The sequence below is a fragment of the Anomaloglossus baeobatrachus genome, chromosome 5 (genome assembly GCF_048569485.1).
Source record: "Anomaloglossus baeobatrachus isolate aAnoBae1 chromosome 5, aAnoBae1.hap1, whole genome shotgun sequence".
NCBI lineage: Eukaryota > Metazoa > Chordata > Amphibia > Anura > Aromobatidae > Anomaloglossus > Anomaloglossus baeobatrachus.
Window position 1 is genome coordinate 360,350,272 of NC_134357.1, and position 22,141 is coordinate 360,372,412.

At 48.3% G+C, this 22,141-nt stretch overlaps 1 protein-coding gene across 2 annotated transcripts in view; it reads left to right on the forward strand.

Annotated features, from left to right (window-relative positions):
• ITCH (itchy E3 ubiquitin protein ligase) overlaps window positions 1-22,141 on the forward strand; it is a 403,298-nt gene that overhangs the window by 246,706 nt on the left and 134,451 nt on the right. Inside the window, exon 2 of one of the 2 annotated variants that reach the window (XM_075349943.1) lies at window positions 14,299-14,406. The gene's annotated coding sequence lies outside the window, so the exon portion shown is untranslated. Of the gene's footprint in view, window positions 1-14,263; window positions 14,407-22,141 lie in introns of those variants that run through there. The other variant, XM_075349942.1, reaches the window with a different exon arrangement.

Consider the following 22,141-nt stretch of genomic DNA (forward strand, 5'->3'; position numbering starts at 1 on the left):
GATAGAACCGGAAGTGTGCATGGTGTGAATTTGCTCTTATTGCAAAGCATTGCTCTTAAACCAAGTTACAAAGTTTTAAAAAGCTTTACTTGTCTTGCAAAACGCTCTCAAACCAAGTTACTCTTAAACCAAGGTTCCACTGTACATAAAAGCAGTCTAGGGAGACTAAAGTGCATTTAAAAACATAAAAGTTTTGCAACTTTTTAAAAAGTCGCAATTAATAACTCATCTGGAAACCTAAAACGTAGAAATGAAGACTGAATAAAAAAGGGAACGCATCACAGACATGAGGCAGGAAAAAAACACCAACAAAAAATAAAAAGGCCAAATACAATAATGAATTGACTCATAGATTCATAAGATTCATAATAGCGCCATAATATGCAACTTATGTAGGAACAGACTCCATTAAAATGGGGAACGTGGCATCTATTACTCAGGTTGGTCATATATTTCCAGGAACAAGGCAGTATGGAGGTCACAGATGAGGCTTAAAATGATCTTTCATGGAGAATATTTACTACAATGAATGGTCATTTACATAAGGGTCCTCGTATTCCATAGCAATACTGTGGAGGCCTGGCAGAGCCTGATTTACACCCTTTTCAATTTTCAAGGCATATTCCATTTCATTATTGGCGGTAAATAACTTCGATAGGCCATGGTGCAACATTTGGACCTGCACCCCCACCCCTTATGTTGGTCAGATGTATGTATATGTGTCGCGGGCGGAGGGGACGTGCTCGCCACGCTCGGGTCCGGGGCTTCTGCTGCTGCTGCTTGGTGGCTCGAGTGGTGGGCCGGACCTGGGGACTCGAGCAGCGCTCCTCACCCGTGAGTAAAAAGGGATAGTTTGGGTGGGGGAGATTGTTCGTGACGCCACCCACGGGACGTGGTGATGATGGTGTGTCGCCCTGGGCAAGCCAGGGGACACAGGTCACACACCACCACACCCCACACTCCAGGTAGGCACATCACAGCTAACCTACAAATCCTTGTTGCCTTCCTCCAGGAGTCTGATGATGCACACCAGGGGGTGGGCCAGGCGGTTGGCTCCGCCCACCAAGGAGCTCACAGCTCTGGAGGCAGGAAGAAACCAGGCAGATGAGCTCAGGAGATAGCTCAGGGAGGAGCAGGAGTGAGGAGCTAAAGTGGAGGAGTTCAGAAAGTGAAAGTGAAAGTAGTAAAGGAGGAAAGCAAGTAAAGTGACAGAAGAGAAAGAAGCCTGAAGGGTCCAGCTTTGTGTAGGGCCAGAACAGCAAGGTCAGCAACGGCGGTGACTGTCTGGAGGGGGACCGTTTGGAAGTTCCTGGAAGGACCCCGTTGGCTGTGTGCCCGGTGGTCTGGAGCAGTGTTCCGAAGGACAGTCAGCACCAGGGCAGGGGCCTCTCGGACCCCGGCAAGGCTAGGAGTCGCCAAATTTGCCGAATCCGTCAGTGACGGGGACGCAGATCCCCCAACAACCAAGTCCCGATTGAAGGCAAGAGCCCAACCTGAAGCAGAGAGACACCGCCACCGCCACGGCACCAGTTTCTCAGGGCCAGCGCCTGCGGGCAAAGTGTAGAGCTCCTCCGGCCTAGATTGCAGCCGGGGAGCGGGTAACCGGAGGGAATCCACCGCTACCACAAGTCAACCATAGGTGCAAGGAAGAGGGACATCACCGTCACCTACCGGGAGTGCAGGTGCAGCCGTCTGTGGGACCGTCCTACCAGCCGTTTGGTTTACCGTACAAACTGTGTCCACGTCTCAGGCTGAGTGAGTACCACAGTGCCGCAAGGCACAGCGCTGCCCCCGCGTCCCTGCGCCCACCGGGCCCTACACTTTACATCTCATCACCGGGCCCCGGGATCACCAACCCCTACCCACGGAGGGTCAACACAACACCTGGCTGCTCCGCATCACCATCCCCGGGACCCCCATACTGAGCAGCGGTGGTGCAATCACCACAACCGTGGGTGGCGTCACGAACTATAACAATCCCCACACCCAACCACAAACACCCCCTTTCACTCACGGGCGAGGAGTGTCGCTCGAGAAACCCCGGGATCCGGCCCACAGCTCGAGCCACCAGGAGCAGCTGCTGGACCCGAGCAGAAGGGGTGAGCGCGGTGTGCTGACACCCTCCTCCCCGCCCGCGACAACTTGGCGTCACGAACAGGATCTTACCGCTCTGCCGTCTGGTAGAGGTGCGCCTTGTTACCGCCGGAGGTATCCGGCAGAAAAATTTCAGAAGCCGCCATCTTTGGCGCGAAAAGTTCCCGCTCGAGCGTCTTCTCGAGCAGTAGAGGCGCGAAGGCCAAAACCCCGCCCCGAGAGAGGAGGGGCCGGAAAGAGCTAAGGGGGACGCGATGGCGGCTGGACGCATGTAGCTGCGGCTATAAAAGCAGGGACGCCAGGACCTTGCAAGAATACCGTTCCTGGAAGCAACTAGAAAAGCCATCATGTGGATGCCGTCCCGCGACACCGTAGCCCCCGCGCCTGGAACCGCGGCGTGGGTGGAGATCTGGACCGCGCAGCTCTACCAACGGCTGCAGGTGAAGATGCAGCTCCTCATGGAGGAGTGGGAGGCCGACATGGCGGACGTTGTAGCCACCGTGCGGAGACGCGAGGAGGAAGCGGAGAAAGGGAGGGTGAGTGACCCACGTCCTGATGCCCTTGCAGGGCCGGTCATCGCGGCTGTGGGGCCCGGTCCAAGCCCTCTCCCCCCGTTGCCTCCCTCGCCACCCGTCCCGGAGGCCGTGACCCCGCCACTAGGCCTGCTACCACCGCAACCGGTAGCAGTACCCAGCGTCCCCGCCCAGGCGGGCCGACCTGTAGCCGGAGTCCGCGGCACACCGGAGGTGTTACCGTGGAAGACGCCGAAAGTAGAACCGGAGGCATCCCTTGAAAAACACCCCGAGCCGGAGCCGATGACCCGTTCCGAGCCGAAGGCCCGGCAGCGGAAAGCCCCTATGCCCATCCCCCACACCTCGGCTGAGGTGGCGCCGGGTTGTTGCTGCAAGGCAGCGCCCAAGGCCATGACACCGCGGGATACGCCGCCCACCTTCCTGACAGTGGGTAACGTGTTGGATGTCCCGCGGGGCCCGACCCGTGCGCCGGCGCTGGCAGCAGCGCCGTACTGGGATAGGGAGCCGGTACCGCTGGGCCTGGAGATCGAGGAGAGGGAGCGGAAGAAGGCCGAACTGGTGGCCAGAGCGCTCCGGGAGAAGGAGCACTTCCGGCGGGCGACCTCCCGTGCCCGAGGACCGTTGTACGTGGGGCAGGTGAGGCGGTTTGATGTCCGCCGGGGCTACGGGTTCATCTACGAGCCGGGCTTGGAGGCCGAAGTTTTTGTAGCCCGGCGGGATGTGAACGCCCACCTGCCCGAGGAGCATCCCGGCCGCAATCTGATGCCGGGAGACATAGTACAATACGCCCGGTTCTTTGGGGAGCGGGGGTGGTTCGCGCTGGACGCTACACTGAAGGGCAGCCCAGAGGCCCTAGCAAGCGCCGCGCCCCCTCCCTTGGAAGGAGCACTGGAGCCTGGAGGACCGGAGTAGGGCCGTAGGTGCCCGTAGCAGCAGTCCCTGTTGGGACCACCAGTGAGTTTAAGTTTGTTGAAAAGTTTTGAAAGTTTGAAAAAGAATGATAAGAAAATGATGAAAAATGATTACCGAACAGTAACCAAATTTGCTTTGTGATTGAACCGGCTGGAGCCGGCACCGTTGTCCCCGTGGGGACCGTTTAAAGTTTTTGCATAAGGGACTCCTTATGGACAAGCCCGTGAACTTGCAGGGCAGCACAAACGTTAAGTGGCTTGTAAATATGTTGGTTACCGTTACCGTTTCCGCAATACCGCCTCCGGAGAGGCAGGTTGGAGGGAGGGCCCTGAGCAGAGCAGGCCAGGGCCCAGCCACCAAAGGAACCGGTGGCCACCCTCTGGAGGGGAAGGACAGATCCCGCTCGGGTAACTTGTGCTGGACTGTGGGTCAAGGGGTGCTGCCTGGGTTTTAGGGGCAGCATCAGGGCCAGGTTGCTTGGGTGGGAGAGAGCGGAAACCGTGACCGTATACCGTTGCAACGTTTAAGTAAATGTGCCTCCCGTCTTGGGAAGAGTTTTTGATTAAAAATGTATTTATGTTTTCTTAACCTTGTTACCCCCTTTTTACAGAAAAATAAAACCGGTGTAGGACGGCAGCCCGCGGACGGTCTGCATTTTGCTAAGGGGGAATGTGTCGCCCTGGGCAAGCCAGGGGACACAGGTCACACACCACCACACCCCACACTCCAGGTAGGCACATCACAGCTAACCTACAAATCCTTGTTGCCTTCCTCCAGGAGTCTGATGATGCACACCAGGGGGTGGGCCAGGCGGTTGGCTCCGCCCACCAAGGAGCTCACAGCTCTGGAGGCAGGAAGAAACCAGGCAGATGAGCTCAGGAGATAGCTCAGGGAGGAGCAGGAGTGAGGAGCTAAAGTGGAGGAGTTCAGAAAGTGAAAGTGAAAGTAGTAAAGGAGGAAAGCAAGTAAAGTGACAGAAGAGAAAGAAGCCTGAAGGGTCCAGCTTTGTGTAGGGCCAGAACAGCAAGGTCAGCAACGGCGGTGACTGTCTGGAGGGGGACCGTTTGGAAGTTCCTGGAAGGACCCCGTTGGCTGTGTGCCCGGTGGTCTGGAGCAGTGTTCCGAAGGACAGTCAGCACCAGGGCAGGGGCCTCTCGGACCCCGGCAAGGCTAGGAGTCGCCAAATTTGCCGAATCCATCAGTGACAGGGACGCAGATCCCCCAACAACCAAGTCCCGATTGAAGGCAACAGCCCAACCTGAAGCAGAGAGACACCGCCACCCGCCACGGCACCAGTTTCTCAGGGCCAGCGCCTGCGGGCAAAGTGTAGAGCTCCTCCGGCCCAGATTGCAGCCGGGGAGCGGGTAACCGGAGGGAATCCACCGCTACCACAAGTCAACCATAGGTGCAAGGAAGAGGGACATCACCGTCACCTACCGGGAGTGCAGGTGCAGCCGTCTGTGGGACCGTCCTACCAGCCGTTTGGTTTACCGTACAAACTGTGTCCACGTCTCAGGCTGAGTGAGTACCACAGTGCCGCAAGGCACAGCGCTGCCCCCGCGTCCCTGCGCCCACCGGGCCCTACACTTTACATCTCATCACCGGGCCCCGGGATCACCAACCCCTACCCACGGAGGGTCAACACAACACCTGGCTGCTCCGCATCACCATCCCCGGGACCCCCATACTGAGCAGCGGTGGTGCAATCACCACAACCGTGGGTGGCGTCACGAACTATAACAATCCCCACACCCAACCACAAACACCCCCTTTCACTCACGGGCGAGGAGTGTCGCTCGAGAAACCCCGGGATCCGGCCCACAGCTCGAGCCACCAGGAGAAGCTGCTGGACCCGAGCAGAAGGGGTGAGCGCGGTGTGCTGACACCCTCCTCCCCGCCCGCGACAATGGCACCACCGCTGCTGGTGACGGGGATCCCGGGAGAGATGGTAGGGAGCAGCTAGGATGTTATCCCCTCCGTGGGTAGGGGGTTGGTAATCCCGGGGCCCGGTGGTGTAACGGGGAGGCTGGATCGCTGGGGTGCAGGGACAGCACTGGTATACTCACTCAGACAATGAATGACAGAGTCTCTGGTAAACCAAAACGGCCGGATGGACGGGTCCCGCAGCCGGCTGCAGTGTTGTTGTGCTCTCCCCAGACGGCTGATGGTGGCTGTCTTTCCCTGCACCTTTTAGAATGTTCTGACTCCTGTAGTTGCCCACCAGTAGTCCGCTCCCCGGCATATAGGTGCCGTAGGAGCCCGTTCTGCCCGCAGGCGCTGGCCCTTGGATCTCCAGCCTGTGGCGGTGGCTGTATATCCTCTCGGTGTGGACTGTTGCCTTCTGTCGGGACTTGGTTGTTGGGGAACCCCTGGGGTTCTTGTCACACTCGGATTTGACTATTGATGGCGGCTCCAAGCCTGGTCGGGGTCCGATGGCCCTGCCTGTGTGTGCTTAGCTTCACTCCGCTCCCCGTTTCGGTACCGGTGGGCCACCGCCCAGCCCCGGTCCTTACGGCTCTGCAGAGTTCCACCAACTCCTGCAGACGGCCACCACCATCTGCCAACCTTGCTGTCAGTGCCTGGGCTCCTACCCAGACACACGCAGACGTTTTACTCCTCTCACTTTCACCTCCTAAACTCAACTGTCTGCTTTCCCGCCTCCAGGCCTGTGAACTCCTCGGTGGGCGGGGCCAACCACCTGGCTCCGCGCCCACCTGGTGTGGACATCAGACCCTGGAGGGAGGCAACAAGGGTTTTTGTCTGACTAATGTAACTGTCTGGGGGGTGGGGGGTGTGTGTGTTTTATCTGTGGCTACCTGGCTAGTACAGGGCGCCACATATGTATCACAGAATTACAGAATCATAGAATTGTAGAGTTGGAAGGGACCTCAAGGGCCATCGAGTCCAACGCCCTGCGAGTGCAGACTTTCCTAAACCATCCCAGCTATAAGTTTATCCAGTTTCCGCTTGAAGATTTCCATAGATGGAGAGCTCACCACCTCCCGTTGTAGCCTGTTCCACTCTCTGACAGTCCTCACTGTCAGAAAGTTTTTATTAATGTCTAATCTGAATTTCCTTCCTTTAAGTTTCATCCCATTCCTTTATGTACTTCCTTGTGCTAATGAGAATAGTGTAGTTCCCTCTGCACTGACTACTTTTCAGATATTTGTAAACCACTATTATGTCTCCTCTCAGCCTTCTCTTTCAAACTAAACATCCCTAGTTCTTTTAGCCGTTCTTCATATGACATAGTTTGCAGACCTTCTACCATCTTGGTGGCTCTTCTCTCCAATATATCGATGTCTTTCTTGAATTGGGGCGCCCAGAACTGTACACAGTATTCCAGGTGGGGTCTGACCAGGGCCGAGTATAGGGGAATAATTACCTCTCTTGATTTAGATTTAATGTTTGTCTTGATTCATCCCAGAATTTTGTTGGCCTTTTTAGCTGCAGAATCTGGGATCCACTATTATGCCCAAGTCCTTTTCCCCGCTACTATCCCCTAGTTCTATTCCTCCCATACTATATATGCTTTTTACATTTCTTTTACCCAGATGTAGGACTCTGCATTTGTCCCTGTTAAAAACCATTCTGTTCTCAGGCCATTGTTCGAGTGTGTCTAGATTCTTTTGAATACGCTCTCTTTCCTCTCTAGTGTTGGCTACTCCTCCTATCTTAGTATCATCTGCAAATTTTATGAGTTTCCCAATAAAATGTATACATTTTGCGTTCTAAATCCTATAAAGACATATTAATCCCCGCCCATTATGTAGTAATGTCCCTCATCCTGTTCTAATGTCCCCTATCCTGGGCTCCTTCCTGGTAAATTCGACCTTCATTCTGGTATATATGCCCCCCATCCTGGCATATATGTCCCCCCATCCTGATATATATGTCCCCCATCCTGCTATATACAGTATGTCCCCATCCTGGTAAATATATCCCCATCCTGATATATATGTCCCCATCCTAGTATCTAGGTTCCCCATTCTAGCCCATATCCTTGTGTATATATATAACATCATCCTGGTAAAAATGTTCCCATCCTGGTATATATTTCCCCATCCTGGTATAGATAGTATGTCCCTATACTGGGCCCCGCCTGGTATATATTGTCTCCCTCCTGGTATATACTGCCCCCCTCCTGGTATCTACTGTCCCCCTCCTGGGGCCCTCCCGGTGTATACTGTCCCCCTACTGGGCTCATCCTGGTATATACTGTCCCCCACCTGGTACATACTGTCCTCCTTCTGGTATTTACTGTCCCTATCCTGGTATATACTGTATGTCCCCATCCTGGTAAATATGTCTCCGTTCTTTCTAATGCAAAAAACAACATTGCACTCACCCTCCCCAGCTCCCACGTTGCGCAGCTTCCTACTGTGTAGCCAGTGCACAGTGCCCAGCAGCTTTCATTGGTGTTGGTGCTATTGCAAATTATGACATTGCTATGCACCACGTTCAGTCACTGGGACGCAAATGAAAGCTGCCAGATTCCGTTTAGCCGGCAGCATATATCGCAGTACATGGACCCGATGGGTCTCTGCACCACGATACATTTCATCTGGATGTGCAGCCTTGGATGCACATCCAGATAAAACAGGGTCTGGAGCCGAGCCGGTGCGCCCCCTGCACTCCCGGGCCTGATCGCGATTGTGATCCCTGAGACCGCACTTGTTCCGCCATTGTGCACAACCTGGTTGCATTCCCTCCATGGTAAATAATTTTGTCAAATTTGTACATTATAGTCCAATTGTATTTATCATCTACTGTAGCTAGATCCATGTACAGGAGTAAATTAGTATCAGTGAGGACTTCATGCTTCTTGGAGGACTAAAATCCTCATATGCCATTTATTGGATTTTTTTAAATACACAACCAAAAGCACAGGATACCCGCACCTTCTATTACTCGAACATCCTAGTAATAAGATTTGTAAACTGAAGCCTATGTAAAGTAGATATATGGGAAACCAATGTTCAGATACTGTATATTCATAACTAAACACAAAACATATTAACCTAAATTCACCACTAACGTAAAACAGAATGTGTCATGAAAAATACAAGATCAGAATCACTAGGATATACAGTATTGAAGAATTCCAGAGATATTACTAGTTAAAATGACATGTCACATTTAAAAAATGGGGATCCCTGAGGAAGTGAAAACAGGAAGCAGCGGCAAGAGGTAAACGAGGTTGTCTAGGTATGTAATATAAGATAGGTCTTCAGTATAAGAGCAATAGGCGTCCAACACTGGGGCTCCTCTATGATTCAGCTCCGGTCGAGGCTAGATGCAAAAATTGAACTGAGCTGAACAGAAAAGCTTCGATCAGTGTGTGGCTAAGAACTTCAGATGAGCTCCTATTCATTTAAACATAGGCTAATCTGAAGAACACAGGAGCTGTCACTAAATAGTTTAATTAGCTGTGGAGTTCTGGTTAGATGTGGTAACAGCTGATCTGTGTAGTTTGCCAATTGTTGGCCTCCACTGTTCTGGTGTTAATGTCCTATCTGATGGATCAGCCATCAATACCATTGCAGTGGAAATCCCTTAACATTAATTTTTAAACAAACCTTATAGGAGTTGTCATACATACATATGACATTTATCAGCTATCCACAGCATTGGTAATACATTTATAATCACTGGGGGACCCTCTGATAAGAGCCCCACAGATAACTAAAGTGGGGTTCCTAGCAGTTGTAAAATGGGGTGGAGCGGAATGGAATGGTGGTTACTGTTCAATTCACCGTGAGTGGAGCTAATATTTTTATCACTTCATTTTGTCATTTGTAGGAAACCTCACGTCACAACAAATTAACATAATACGACTACATACAGCGTATGGGATTGCATGACGTATGAATTCCACAAATAATGTTACATGTAATGCAGAATTACCTGTTCCTCAACTTTATACTGTGATAACTTAGATAACGGACCAAGGACGAGAGTGGTATTGTCCGACAAACACAAAAGAACTAATAAAAATCAGTACTGTAACAAGTAGTAATCGTCTTTTACTGTAGTCACGCTGCTGTATTACAGTTTGATATAGTTCCCAAGCAGAGACTGGAGTATCTGTCCATCCGACAACAATAAGATGTACACTCCATAGAGTTGGCCATTATAGAAAAGTAACTATAAAAAAAGTCTTTACTCACAGCCAAAAATTGGAAGCCTTGTTTTGATTTTGACAAAAGACACGTGGGAGACTCCTCAAATGTATGCAAGAAGGTGATGTGCTCAGATGAGACTGAAATTGAACTTTTTGGCCACCAAGACAAACGCTATGTCTGGCGCCAAATCAACACAGCTCATCACCCCAAGAACACTATCCCCACAGTGAAACATGGTGGTTGCAGCATCATGTTGTGGGGATGTTTTTCTGCAGCAAGGACAGGGGAAATGGTTTGAGTTGAAGGGCAGATGGATGGTGCGAAATGCAGGGATATTCTTGAACAAAAGCGGTTTATGTCTGTCAGTGATTTGAGACTGAGATGGAGGTTCACCTTCCAACAATACAATGACCCAAGCAACACTTGAGTGGTTTAAGGGGAAACGTGTAAATGTATTGGAGTGGCCTAGTCAAAGCCCAAACCTTAATCCACTTGAAAATCTGGGGTCAGACTTGAAGATTGCTGTTCACCAAAGGAACCCATCTAATTTGAAAGAGCTGGAGCAGTTTTGTCTTGAGGAATGGGCAAAAATCCCAGTGGCAAGATGTGGAAAGCTGGGGCATCGGAAAAATGAGGATGTACTCCATTGTTAGGCAGGAGAAAGAGAATTAAGGGATAGTTTAGTGGAATTTTTCACGAACTGTTATTTCAATCTTGAGATAAAAAAATATTTTTGTTGTGTGTGTGATTTTCCTGTATTCCCTTATATGTACAACTATATTGGGGTGCCTGGAGACATTAGGTGGTTCTGTTGCCTTTAATAAAGGTTCTTTAGGAGGCCTTTTAATTATAAATGAAGAGGGAGAGTTAGGAAAAGGAAAAGGGAGAGCCGCCGAGCAATGGGGGCATCGGTTAAGTAAGGATGTGCTCCATTGGCAGGCAGGAATACACCCTGATAGGGTAAGAACAAGGAAAAGTTTAAAAATTTCTCCCCTTGCTCCTTTTTGTGTATTGATTTCTTTAGACACTTGATGAATAAGGTCACATACTCTTCACCTCTTAAGTGCCTCAATTAAGAAACCGAAACCGATATTTCGGTAACTTTCACTTTGTGGAATTTTTTTAATTTTTTGTTTTGAGTTAAATTTTTAATGTATACTAATAAAAAGTAAATTTTATCAATAGTTAATGGGTATATTTTGTCACAATGTTAAGATTTGTATACTTTCCTAAAAAATTTTTTACAGGCTGGACGGTTGGTACTGGCAGGACGGCTGGTACAGACTGGACGGTTGGTACAGGCTGGATAGTTGGTACAGGCTGGTCGGTTGGTACAGGCTAGACGGCTGGTACAGGCTGGTCGGTTGGTACAGGCTAGACGGCTGGTACAGGCTGGTCGGTTGGTACAATTAATCACCAAAGTCCAGTATTATTTATGCACACTTCGATCAAGCTTTACAACCACCACTTAGCATCGGAAGTAACCGACCAAGAAGTGAATAAACACCAATTACTAGCAAATCTTAAATATTTTATTTTTCATTTTTAGTAAATGTATTCAAATAAATATACAAACAAGAGAGCCACCTGGGGGGCACATGGTTCCAGAATTATCAAAATATAACATCTCGTCCATTATTTAACATCATAAGGATTGATCATATATCATATCAATAGGGCATAATATTTGATATCACATGTCAATAGATTTCTCACTAAAATTAAATTGAGTTAAATTTTTAATGTATACTAATAAAAAGTAAATTTTATCAATAGTTAATTGGTATATTTTGTCACAATGTTAAGATTTGTATACTTTCCTAAAAATTTTTTTACAGGCTGGACGGTTGGTACTGGCAGGACGGCTGGTACAGGCTAGACGGCTGGTCGGTTGGTACAGGCTGGACGGCTGGTACAGGCTGGTCGGTTGGTACAGGCTGGATGGCTGGTACATGCTGGACGGCTGCTACAGCCTGGACGGCTGGTACAGACTGGACGTTTGGTACAGGCTGGACGGTTGGTACAGGCTGGACGGTTGGTACAGGCTGGACGGTTGGTACAGGCTGGTCAGTTGGTACAGGCTGGACGGCTGGTACAGGCTGGACGGCTGGTACAGGCTGGACGGCTGGTACAGACTGGACGGCTGGTACAGGCTGGTCGGTTGGTACAGGCTGGATGGCTGGTACATGCTGGACGGCTGCTACAGCCTGGACGGCTGGTACAGACTGGACGTTTGGTGCAGGCTGGACGGTTGCTACAGGCTGGACGGTTGGTACAGGCTGGTCGGTTGGTACAGGCTGGACGGCTGGTACTGTTAGAGAAGCCATATCTATCTAAAGTTGTGTAATCATATCACATGTCTCATATTGTGTAATCAACTTGAAAGGTATAAGAACCTTCTATATCCATGATTAAACCAGAGTATTTGATACACTACGGACGTGTCTTGTCTTGGTGTGTTAAAACAGTTACTCTCACAACCGGCCGATCCATCATCTACCTGAGAAGGTATAGAGCGGCGACTCTAACAGTACAGGCTGGACGGCTGGTACAGGCTGGACGGCTGGTACAGGCTGGACGGTTGGTACAGGCTGGATGGTTGGTACAGGCTGGTTGGTTGGTACTGGCTGGATGGCTGGTACAGACTGGTACATGCGTACAGGTATGCTTAAAGGGAACCTGTCACCACTTTTTTGCCCTATAAGCTGCGACCACCACCACCGGGCTCTTATATACAGCATTCTAACATGCTGTATATTAGAACCCAGACCGCTGTGTAGAATGTAAAAAACACTTTATAATACTCACCTAACGGTCGCGCGGTTGGCTATATGGGCATCTCCATTGTCCTCCATCTTCTGAAGCCGCAGTGCATGACGCGTCCGACGTCATACACACTCGCTGGCATTCAGGTCCCGAGCAGGCGCACTTTGATCTGCCCTGAGCAGGCAGGTTAAATTATTGTAGTGCGCCTGTGCAGGAGCGGCGCTTGTGTATGACGTAGATGCATCATGCACACAGGCTTCAGAAAGAGGCCAAAGATGGCCAAAAGAGTAGCCGCCAGCACCGGAGAACAGAGACGCCCATATGGCCAACCGCGCGACCGTTAGGTAAGTATTATAAAGTGTTTTTTATGTTCTCACAGCGGCCTGGGCTTTTATAAACAGTATGTTAGAATGCTGTATATAAGAGCCCGGTGGTGGTGGCCGCAGCTTATAAGGCAAAAAAGTGGTGACAGGTGCCCTTTAAGTTCGTCAGTGTTCTGAGGCCTGTCCGGTAAAAACAATAATTGCTTTGTAACTGATATAATTTTCTAATCAATATGAAAGTTTTTCTTCTACAACCCCTTCTTATTCCCCATGTTTCCCCCTATTAAAATAAAATAGCTTATACTCACCTCCGGTGCTGGCACAGTTCTGGCGGTGTCAGTGCTCACTGTTACATCCTTGGCTAGGTTCACATTTCCGTTAAAATGTATCAGTCACAATCCGCGGCTATGGTAAACAACGCTATCCGTTTAGCGGATTCCGTTGTGTCCCATAGACTTGTATTAGTGGCGGATTGCGACTGATGACCTTGCGTTGCATCCGCTGCGTCGCGGTCAGTCGTTTTGTGATTGACCGCCGGGCGGGAACAATGCAGAATGTAACGTTTTTCTGGCCGTCAAAATTGACGCACCGTGCAGGAATCCGTCAAGCTTGTAATGGATGTCTATGGTGCTGGATTCCGTCGTAATCCGTCTTACAACGGAATCCAGCGCTGGATTCCGTCATGCTCTACTGAGCATGCCCAGCATGTTTGGCACGCCCACTGGGCTGTCCCAAACACAAACGGATCATGACTGATCCATCAAAAAACGGACGCACAGCGGATGTAACGGAAAGAAACCTTTCCTGTGAAAGGAATCCTGTGAAAAACACATCCGTCGAGTCAGTTGACAACTAAAAAACGACTGATCCGTTGCTGACGGACCTGATGGATTTAAAACAACGGAAATGTGAACCTAGCCAAAACTTTACATTCTGCGTTGCTAGCGCCCGGCGGTCAGTCAAAAAACGACTGACCGTGGCGCAGCGGATGCAACGCAAGGTCATCAGTCGCAATCCGCCTCTAATACAAGTCTATGGGACCCAACGGAATCCGCTAAACGGATGCCGTTGTTTACCATAGCCGCGGATTGTGACTGATACATTTTAACGGAAATGTGAACCTAGCCAAGGGGTCGTCTACACATATTCAAGGGGACTTTTTCATTTGCCTGCAGTGCTGAGTTATTTTATAGTGTGCTCTTATTTTCTATCTGTGCATAGACACTCCCACCTTCATCATAATAGCGGCTGCATAGTGTTGTTACTTCATGCTCTTATGATGCTGTAACTATGTGGTGCATTGTCACTGCCTCAATATATTGATTACAAACTTCCCGCCTTTTTATTTAGTCTCTAAACAAACTTTATTGACAATATTATAACCCACGTGACGCGACTTTTTCCGCGCATGCGTTGTACAAATGAATTCATTACGCGTGCGCAGCTCATGCCCCTCTCAACCAACTAAAGCTTTATTGCTTTTAGACATTCTGTGTTGTGTCTCCTCTTGCGCATGCGCAGTCTAAGCTGTCGTTTCCTCCTTAGACCGGCCGCTGCCATCTTCACCGGGGCGGAAGAGGCGAGGGGAACGAGTTTCGTCTTGACAGCGCCTCCGGGCCGCGGTTGTGTGGTGTCAGGCTCTTCCCTGGCGTGGTGAGTGTTCCTAGACGTTATATCACGAGCTGGCTTCTGTTCTTGTGCCTCTTGTCATGTGCTGTGTTGTACTACGCAGGTCTCCTTGTATACAGCTCCTGTGTGTGGCTGTTACTGGGTGTAGATCGCACTCTGATCCTTATGGGGATCCCTTGCATCTCTTACAGCAAAAACGTAAAGTGAGTCTTGCTTTCTCATGTTATTCCCCTGCTGTCACCAGCCAGAATAATATGGGCAGCAGTGTGGAATTTCTAGACACATTGGGAGATACATATACATATATGTATGTGTATGTATATGTGTATATATAATATATATATATATATATATATATATATATATATATATATATATATATGTATGTATGTAATCTGGTGCATAGGAAAAGTGTGATGGTTTCCCATAATAACCAATCTGATCCCTCCTCCCAGTGACCCTGTATAATGACAGCCTAAATCTGGTTGCTATGGGTGACTACGCCACTTTCTCTTGTCATTTGTTCTGAATCTTCCCGATGGCTCCTGGGCAGCAGATTGTCTGTAATACGAGTTACACCCCACCAGCACGATTACAGTGATCTGTGAATGTCATATATTGTGTTACAGTGAATTTGTTGCCCGGTCCATTGGCCGTATCCGTCATCTGCGGCTGGCTCTTCTTTTTTTAGTTACCACAATGTAACCTGCTCCTCTCTCAATTACATAGCACCAGGTTGATTAATGTAAAGAGCCATGGATGCCACCAGGGAGAGATCGCGGGGCTCCTGTCCCAGGGCAGCAGGTTACTGACATGGCCTTTGGATCGGGCTCTGCAGCACTAGTCACACCGCCTCTAATATGTCTGGAATGATACACGTCAGTATATATTACAATAGGAATTGGACTAATCTGGACTGAAAACTGGTTCTTCAGACTCTTGTTTTGCCCAGTCCACATCTCTCAAAACAAGTGTGAAGGTAGACACCATCCACTCCGGGCTTTTTTGCTCTCTATTATATCCTCTGATCTGCCTGTTATTTTGTATCTATTAAAATTCTGAGGTTAAAAGGATTCTCGTTATGACCCCCTCTCCATAGTCTCTGTCATTATCAGCATGAATCGTGGTAGTGATGAGCGAGCACTACCATGCTTAGTACTCGAATCGAGCAGGTCAGACGCTCGGACCGACTCATGTACCGACTATAATGGAAGTCAATGGGGAACTCTAGCATTATTCCAGCAACTCTAACAGAAGAGTGCGAGTTTCCCATTGATTTCCATTATACTTGGTTCACTAATTGAGACAGTCTGAGCGTTCGATTACTTGTTTCGAATACCAAGCACCCGAGCATGGTAGTGCTCGCTCATCACTAGTGGTATCAATATATGGCCTGACTTTCTTTAATGACTATAGTGGCTTTATTCTTATCTTTGGGGGTGGCTCTGATTTCCCATTACAATACCAGAACACAACAGACCTCATTCTAAATAGGTCAGGTGCATTGGACACTCATCTGACTGATCCACCATAGTGATAATGTGAACAGAGCCTAAAGGTGGCTTTACACACTGCAACATCGCAAACGACATCGCTGTAACGTCACCGGTTTTGTGACGTAATAGCGACCTCCCCAGCGACATTGCAGTGTGTGACACACATCAGCGACCTGGCCCCTGCTGTGAAGTTGCTGATCGCTACAAATCGTTCAGTACCATTCTTTGGTCCTTTGTTTCCCGCTGTGCAGCATGATCGTTAGAAAGTCTCAGTGTGTAAAGGGGACTTTACAGCGACTTCGTTAGCGACTTCCCTTTCAAAAAGCTGCTTTACAACGTCCTCAATGACTAGCTAGGTCGCTCTGCAGGTCCGGATCGCTGTTGCGTCGTTGGCCAGGTCTGTCTGTTTGACAGCTCACCAGCGACTCACCAGAGACTTTGTAGCGATCCCGGCCAGGTTGGGATCGCTGGTGGGATCGCTAGAAAGTCTCAGTGTGTAAAGGGGCCTTAAGTTGTGTTTGAGAAACATGGAAGGGTATATGCACACATCTAAAGGGTGCTTTACATGCTGCGACATTGCTAGCGATCTTATTAGCGATGTAACACGACAGATCGCACATATGATTTGCCAAGATCGCACATGTGACCGGCGCTACAAAACATGACCTATGTGCGATGTCCGCAAATCTTATTTGCGATCTGGTGTGTCACATCGCTAACGAGATCGCTAGCAATGTTGCAGCGTGTAAAGCACCCTTTATTCATGGGATTTTGTGTGAAAAAGCGCTCTAGAAAAGGAACGTAATGCACAGGTATGTCAACAAGAAATCTGTTCCCTCTTATGTCACTTCTTTTAACCATTCCAAGGTTTCCAAGCCCCGTAGCGGTTAAAAGAAGTGGCATGTTGGTTCTTCAGGTGGCTTTGTTTGGAAGCCCCCCTGCTCTGTATACCTGAAAGTATAAAGACGCTGGAGGTGGAGCTGCTGCGAAATCTACTGAAAAGACGCCAATGACCACGTTCCAGGGAAAAATATCGCCGCTGTTTTCTGATGTGTTTTAGCCTTGGAAAACGCTGCTTACACTCAAGTTTGTGTGAATTGTAGTAATTTTTTATTTTTCCAACGACCCCCTAGTTACAGGATAAGCGTTCATAACACATCAAAGGTGGAGTGACCGTATCTAGCTCCAAAATCTGTTATTTAAGAAACCTGCACCTATAGTGGTGCGGAAAAAGGATACAGGTGGTGGCAGTAATGCAAAACCACATTAGATCACATCTGGGAGATCAGTTGTAGCATCTGTTCTTATCCGCTAAATGTCTGGTACGGCCCCCTACCTGGAGACCAGAGAGATGGAGGAAGGTGCCCACTCCTCACTGACCAGTGTCCACATAAACACCCATCATATACTGTATATGTATGCGACATCAGCAGTCTCCTGCGTGACGAGGACGGGCAAAGGTTGGCACATCACCAATGACTGCCCTGTATTTTATTGCTGTGTCACACAGATCATTAAAGTTTCTTTCTTTAATTAAATGGACTCGGGCAAACAAGCCGTACCAGCTATTGATTAAGGTAGAGTGTTGGATTAGTAATGCAGTAAATAAAGGCATACTAGGAATACCAGGGACGAGATTTTGGAGGCTGTACTGGTGATGAATGCCATGGTCAGTGTGTACCTGTATGCAGTACACTATGGATCCGCAGGTCATTGCATGCTAAGTCTGGAGAGATTGCGGCCATGTCACTTGTGTGTTCGCTCTTCGTGTTTGATTTTTATTTATCAGAGCCCCACTGTAATGCCGGGGGGCCAGCAGCCGTTAACGGTACATTTGTGCTTGTCGGTGCTATCGATTGGGACACTGCCATATTTCCATATAAGCATGGAGATTTGATGGGGGCAATCACTGTCTGCAGCGTTTGTAACTAAGCAACAGCCCAAACAGCCTCAGGTCTGCCTTTTAATAGTTTTATCACATATTATTTGTCTATTTGCAAATTACAGCTGTATTAAGTGGTGGGGTTCCTGGATCAAGAACAATTAGGTTAAAGTTAATGGCAGAAAATAACAAAACCTGATAAAGCCTCTGCTACTGGATCCACAGTGCTATAGTGCCCCTGCCAGTCTGTTTCCCAGGAGCAGTACCAGCCATGTACATATATGCCAATTCACAAGGGTTGTCCTTGATACATAGACATTTCGCTATCTCTAAAAGTCTCTAATCTAATATATAAAGGTGTGTGTGTGTGTGTGTGTGTGTGTGTCCGGGATTGGCATCCGCACCGTCGCAGCTACAGCCACAAACTTTTGCACACTCACACTTCTGGACCACGAGAGAGTCATAGGCTATGTTTTGAGGGGAAATTTTAACCCCGCGCTTTACAGTTATTCGCCAAAAAACATGCCTCCATTAAAGCGAATGGAGCTGGGAGCCACAGTGCAGCCAGAACTTCATAAGAATGCGCAGCCACGCCCTTATATGGAATGTTGGCGTGTCACAATGCAGCAAGGGAAAGAGACAGACACAGAGACAGACACAGACAAAGAGACCGAGACAGACACAGGGAAACAGACAGACAGGGAAAGAAAGTGAAAGAGACAGACAGGGTAAGAGAGACAAAGACAGATAAAGAGACAGACACGGGGAAAGAGACAGACACGGGGAAAGAGACAGACACGGGGAAAGAGACAGACACGGGGAAAGAGACAGACACGGGGAAAGAGACAGACACGGGGAAAGAGACAGACACGGGGAAAGAGACACACTATAATTGCATTTATATCAATTTGTTTTGTGGTTTCTATTTTGTTAACAGCAGTTATTATCTCGGGCAAAGCCGGGTAGTACAGCTAGTTATTACTATAGGTAAAATAATCTGTTCAGAAGCTGGAGAGGTCCAACAAAGCGGACTACTGTGTACCCCCCCTCCCCCCTCCACAATTGTGCCTTGTGTAATCTGCTAAAGAATTCCATTCTACAGATATTCTTAAAGTTATACCATGTCTGACTATTACATGCCGTATCTGGAATATTCTCCCCATTGTCTGTTTTGGTGTCTCCTGTCCAAGGATAACACTACACCGCTCTTTTCATGTGCGGTACCTTCTGTGGCTCCAACATCTCAGGGTCTCAGCAGTGGGGCCCACTGATCACACAGTGATGGCATATGCTAGCAGTGTGCTGTCACTTCTCATAGGGGGAAATGCTCTTTGGATGGAAATGTTGCAGGCTAATCAGCGGATTTAGGCTTTGTGCGCATGTACCTGCTGAAAATTCTGCAGCGATTTGGCAGTGCATGTGCGCTTCAAATCGCTGCAGAAACACTGCGTAATGGATGCAGTGTGCCTGCAGAATGGATGCCGTTTTCATGCGCTCTGGATGCCGCCTCTCCCATAGAGCAGGACCTGCATCCAAAATGCACGAAATAAGTGACATGTTGCTTTTTAGAACGCAGCGTTTTGGTTCTAAAACGCAATGTGCGGATGGAATTTGCACAATCTACATTGTGCTGGGGACGCAGCGTAAAAGCATGTAATTACACAATGTGCGCACAAAGCCTTATGCTGGAAAAATCTACAATAATACAGGGCAAATGGATACATTTTCACCGCTCCAAAATTGACACATGGTTGAGGCTTTTAATACGGCAACTTGTGAAATTATGTTGAGGAAAGTGCATGGATTTATTGCAGACAAAATCTGCCATTAGATCTGCAGGTAATGTGGATTCTTATGCAGATAATTATGTATAAGATGCATTTTTACCAGTTCCGTACCACTGCTGTGCCGATGCCATACCCTGTCCCCAACCAGTCTGTTTACCAGCCTCCAGCCATTATGTGTTGTGTACACACAAAAGAAATGCAGTATTGGGCATGGAATCATTAAAGAGATAGGTATGCAGAGCGCACAGGAGTGGTAATATATATCTCTACTGTATATCTTGGTCAGCAGGTTATTGCTATCTTATTTGAGAGCAGCATGATTTAGAAAAAGAGATCCTGAATCCAACAATGTATCGCTTTCTTACTGAGTGCAGCAGTTGTAACACAATCAGAGTTCTTAGATGTAGTAGAGCTCAGAAAGCTAAACCTTGGCCACACCACAGCTCTCTGTGTACATTATCTATTTACAGTGAGCTGCCTATCAGAGGAGGGAGCATGGCTAGATGACATGACACAGGACAGCTAGCCACAGCATGATAATGTCCTAGTGATAAAACCTTCACTGTAAATAAACAGCACACATCATAATAAATGACACATCACTGAAATCTGTGTTTCAGCCCCTATCGCCTGTTGTCTTCAGATTTCATATCGAAAACCTGTTGACGGATTCCCTATAAAAACAGTAATTTTCAGTTTGCTCGTAAATCTATAAGGTTTGATGCAAATTTTCCCGTTGAATTGTTGAGAAATGTTCTTGCAGCCTACCTGGTGTGAGTAGACTATTACTCAGGGCTCGTGTGCAAGTCTATGGGTGCATGTGAAACATGGGACTGCACTTGGATGACATTCGAGTGCAGTCTGATATATGGCAAGATAGATAGTGGAGAAGATGGAGAAATTATGTTCTTCATCTTCTCCTCACCTCACATGCGAGAGAACCGGAGCACAGTACAATGACACTCGGCTCATGCTCGGTGTCATTGACATATAGCATCCGAGTCTCTAGCATTGGATGCCTTATGCCAATATAACCCTGGTCTTAAAAGGATTTCTAGCTCCCCCCAGAGGTTACAGAATGCAATGATACTTATAAAATAAAGAAACGGGCCCTACTTACACCCAGAATCCGCCCTCTGCTCTAGTACTGCCTCTATGACAATGCGTCTCCGCCGAGCCGGAAGTGACTACGTCCCAACCACAAGTGACCCGGAGGCTGAAATCACTTCTGATGTTTATGGCTTGTTTCTTTTATATAAGAGAAATCCCCTCTAAGGTGCATGCCATGTAACCATATGATCCCTCCACAGGTCACCGCTATGCTTTACATATACTTGGTTATTATTTCCATTAAAGTCGCGTTTTGTTTACCATTCTGTGACTGTATGAGGCCGTGCATCTTTGGTGCTCGGCTTCCTAGAAGCGGCACGATGGGATGTAAGAGGCGCCCCCCAGTAATATGGAGCTGCCGATAGAAAAGTGGATCCGCAAATAACTAGTTCTATGAATAATCAGCAGCCAACAAGCATTGAAGACGACGAGATGTGATTGGATTGGTACATAACGGTGCTGTCACTTTTCTCAGGGCAGTTTTTTATTTTATTTTTGCACAGTAATTCCACACTAGTAATACACATATAGACAGCGATCAACATGGCTAGTTAATCTATATTAACAGCTAATAAGGTTCCTGTTCTAATGTCCAAAGGCCTCATTACTCCATGTGGTGGCAGTGCTAGGAACCTCGAGTTTTGGATACCGTTCTTAGTTGGTGGCTGTGACAAAGAGACAAGAGTAACGACAAAGTGGCTGTTATTGGGCAGAAACCACTGCTTAATTCCTGCAAATGCCATAGCTCACGGATGTCAGATTTTCACCGATCAGACATTGGTGGCACATAGTAATGTTTTACTGCCAACAGCTAAGACATCAACCTTTAAAGGGGATTATTGACCACTGGACAAACCCCAAGATGGTGCATAACCCCCCCCAAAGCACAATAATTACATACTGTGCGGCGCCATTCCTCTATTCTCATCGGTGTCCTCTGCCAATCACCTGTTCCCAGGTCTCTGCTCTTAGTTTATGCACACTGCTCCTGCTTATTACTTCTTTTTTTTTTTTTCTTTTGTTTTTGTTTCTTTACTGCGCCATATCGTTCTTGATATGTGCCTTTTAATTTGCTGCAATTTTTATGGCCTTTGCCAAGTAGTAAACAATGCAAAAAATGTAATCAAATAGGAGCAAAAACTGTTCACTTTTGGCTTGGTGACGGTTCGTTCTTAAAGGGAACCTGTCACCAGATTTGTTGACTATAAGCTGCAGCCACCACCAGTAAGCTCTTATATAGAGCATTCTAACATGCTGTATATAAGAGCCCAGGCCGCTGTGGAAGCACGTAAAAATCACTTTTTAATACTTACCTAAGGGGGCGGTGCGGTGCAGACTGGTCGTATGGGTGTCTCCGTTCTCTGGGACCAGTGCCTCCTCTTTCGGCCATCTTTGTCCTCCTACTGTAGCCAGGGTGCATGACACGTCCTACGTCATGCACACTAGCCGGCATTGAGGTCCAGCGTAGGCGCACTTTTATCTGC